The following is a 3932-nucleotide window of genomic DNA, read 5'->3' as shown; positions in this document are numbered from 1 at the left end:
ACCCCCCCCCCGCCACTTCAGACCTCAGTGAGGTGTTTATTGAGCATATACTATATACCAAGCACCTTGACAAGCACTTCTAAGACATCTTATAAACTATGATTTAATCTTCACCCAGTGCCATGGAACGAGCATTATTTTCCCCATTTTTTATACAAGAACACCGAAACTTAAAGAAGTTAAATGCTTTGAGTTTTGTTACACGGAGCAAGTGACAGAGGCTGGTTTCAAACCCATCTACCTGAACCTGAAGCTTGTGCTCATCACCACCCCACCCTCTCACTGAACAGAGATGATTCAAGTGTAATAAATCATGAATATGTTAACATGAGTTTCCATTGCTTTGGTTTCAAGAAGTATTTCTGTGTTTTTAGAAATCTGAGGCCCCACTTATCTGAAAAGTGGAAATTTCAGTCTCAGGTTAAGCTTCCTTTGTTGGGTGGAAGGGGCAACCTGCTCCCACCCTCGGGTTGTATGGGCAGATGGGGAGTTACAGAAATGTCTGGAGGAACAGATGAGCGTTAGTGTTGACGGCTGGCATCAAGATAGCTCCTGATCTAAGTCTATGTGTTCCATTTGAGGGTGGTGATAGCATGCCTTCCGTTGCCCACTCAGCCCCCTGGATGTTTGCCATAGCCCAACAGTGGTGGCATTCAGGGCTCTGTGAGCCACCTCAGTCTCAGGTCTGCATGGAAAGGGACCATGGCCCCCATGTCCCAAGGCTGTGTAGGAATTGGATCATGTCTCTGCCTGCTTGAGGAGGTGACCCTATATGTGTCCCATCTCCAGAAAGGTCCCCACTTCTCCCACGCTCACACAGTGTTCTCCCTCACTGCATATCCTTCTTTTTCGGGACAAGGGGAAGTTCTGGATCACACTCCACAAAACCAGACGGGAATGAGCAGAAATATTTCTCATTCTTTCATGAATGTCAACTTTTAATCTGGTCACCCTGCCACATGAGCTTAGGGCCCAGCACACAAATTATCGAGCCTTCCCCAAAATTCAAAAGAGTACGGAGAAACATATTTCCCATATTTTACAGAGGAACAGTCTAAGTCTCTGAAAATCGTTGTCTTCTCATTTCTTGTTAGGCTTATTTTTACTTCCTTTACGGTGTTATTTGCAATTGTTATTATATTATTTTTATCACACTTTAAATTAATCATTGCTGGTTTATAAGAAAACTGTTGATTTATTTTTGGTTGATTGTATATCCAACCATCATTTTGGATTCTCACTTTCCCCCTAATATTTCTAATAAATGATTCTCACATTTTATAAATATATGCTTATATTTTAAAATGACAGAAATTTTGCCTGTTCCTCATGATACTTATATTTCTTATATATCATTCTTATCTTTTTATAGGGGCCAGGAGACCCTATATATTGTTGAAGACACTCAGTGATAAATGTTATCTTTAGGGGGCGCATTGAATGTATAATGAGAACATTTCCGGTATTTCAGCATTGAGTTGCTTGTTTCAGGTTTCTGTTGCCTTTTATCAAGGCAAAGTTCCCTCTTTTTCGTAGTTTGCTGAGATTCATTTTCATCATGAATGTGTACTGAGCTTTATCGGATGATTTCTTTTGGCATTTCCTTTAAGCTGTTAACATCAAAAGGGTGTCAGGTGTGAGTTGAGTCATTTCTTGTTCCTGGGTACTGACATCTAGAGCCCACAGGTGAGAGTAAAAGGGTCATCTTTTAATGATTCCAGGGGGTTCCAGGGACCCCACCATGGAAGCTGCCAGGTGAGGGCCATTCAACATGAGTGGTTTACTAATTCTCATTCTGGTGGTCAGTATAAGGAAGACTAAAGAGGCGAAAGCAAGCTGACCTTCCATGGGTGGCATCTGTACTCTCACAATGGAATTTATCCCTCCCTCTCCTCTCCCTGTGGCATGGGGGAGGGGACTGTCCTATCCTCCTCCTCCTCCTAATCTTTGCAGATAGGGATGCCCAAATTACTTTGCCTTCCTTCCCTGATTAAGTCACCCAAGGCAGGAAGCTCCTGTTCTAAAATTGCTGAAGGGCTGAACCAGCAGAGGGCCTGATCTTGCTGAGGCATGGGGAGATGGAGAAGGGGGAGGATAGAACTGTTAGCAGGTGTGTTCTGGGGCAATGTGGGTTTCCACCACTTGGATGGAATTTCCCAGGGGCTGCCAAGGTCGATGTCATGGAAGCTAGCCAGAGTTTAAGCCCTACTCACGAGCAGATTGCTTCTTGGAACACAGGGACTTGAAGAGCAAGAGACTATGAAGTGAAATGTTCACCGATGTCATGTTGAGGGTAGGAAGCAAGCAGCTGGAGGCTTTTACAGAGCCCCTTATCTGAAGGACCAGCTCCTGAGAGGAGCTGTCATTTATAATCAGTCATACAGAGGGACCCAACAACCAGTTAGGATGGGCCGAGAAGCAACAGTGTTCCCACTGATATATGGTGCCTCCTGTGAGCAGGTATTGCCACCCTGGGCACCATCACTCTCTCTGCCAACCGCACATGCAAAAAAAAAAATGAGAGAGGAGGCACTGTCCACCCTTCACTTCAAGAAGCCACCGCTCTATGGGCAGGGTGGTGATGAATCAGAGGTAAAACAGATTTTAGTGACAAAACTAAGGGACAATAATCATTTGGACTATATTTTAACTCAACCCTAGAACGTTTATATTCCAAGGGAAGAATACGTATGAAGAATTTTGAGAGTACGTATTAGTTTCGAGAAAAGGGTGAGCTTCAAGCCTCAAGATTGTACATATCTGCATTAAGCTTCTTAAACTTGTTATATATCAAATTAGTGAGTTAACTGGACTATGTTTTCATGTTGAACCATCTTTGCATTCCTGGGATACCCTACTTGGTCTAATGGCTGATACTCTCATCACACTTACCACGTGCCAGGTATTATACTTGCATTAACTCATATAATCCTCATTAACCCTATTATGTAGACGTTGTTATTATTACGTCCAATTTACGGATGAGAATATTGAGGCACGTAGAGATTAAAGTCATTTTCCAAAGATCATGCAGCCAGTTCATGGGAGAAGTGGGCTATGAATACAGGAAATCAGATTCCGGGGACTGTGCTATTAACCATGGATGCATGGCTGGACTTTAATAGCTCTTTTTTTACTTCAAGCTTTCAGGGGAGTTCCTGTTCGCTCCACATCATTTCATTATTCTGATATTAGTGGCTACTAGGGACATATTCTTCCCACATTTAAAGCTGCTGCTCCCTCAGTGTCTGCTCACGGTCACATGGCCAAGCCAAATATCAAAGGGGTTGGGGTGTTTACTCCACATACTTCAGTGGGAGGCATTGCAAAGTACCATGGCAAAGGGCATGGATATATATTTCTACGAAAAGAAAATGTGGAAATCAGGACAGTAATTCAAACCACCAGGGTTATGTTTGCCAAATTTGTTTATTTTTGCAAAGAACGAGGGTTTCTGAAATTTTATTAATAGCTCTATAGTTATTTCCTTATTCTAGTTCGAGTTTCACTGTTTAATTTTTATTTATTCCTTATTTATTTATTATTCCTTCTTTATTTATTCCTTATTTATACTGTCTTTTTTTAATTATTAAATTTATTTATTTATTTTTGGCTGTGTTTGGTCTTCGTTGCTTTGAGCGGGCTTTCTCTAGCTGCGGCGAGCGGGGCCTACTCTTCCTTGTGGTGCACGGGTTTCTCATTGTCGTGGCTTCTCTTGTTGCAGAGCACAGGCTCTAGGCGCGCGGGCTTCAGTACTTGTGGCTCACGGGCTCTACAGAGCAGGCTTGGTAGTTGTGGTGCACGGGCTTAGTTGTTCTGCGGCATGTGGGATCTTCTTGGGCCAGGGCTCGAACCCGTGTCCCCTGCATTGGCAGGCAGATTCTTAACCACTGCGCCACCAGGGAAGCCCTATACTGTCTTTTTCTTTTTTT

This window comes from Lipotes vexillifer, unplaced genomic scaffold, assembly GCF_000442215.2.
Source record: "Lipotes vexillifer unplaced genomic scaffold, Lipotes_vexillifer_v1.1 scaffold59, whole genome shotgun sequence".
Taxonomy (NCBI): domain Eukaryota; kingdom Metazoa; phylum Chordata; class Mammalia; order Artiodactyla; family Lipotidae; genus Lipotes; species Lipotes vexillifer.
The sequence above is the reverse complement of the archived record's forward strand: the minus strand, read 5'-3'. Positions refer to the sequence as shown.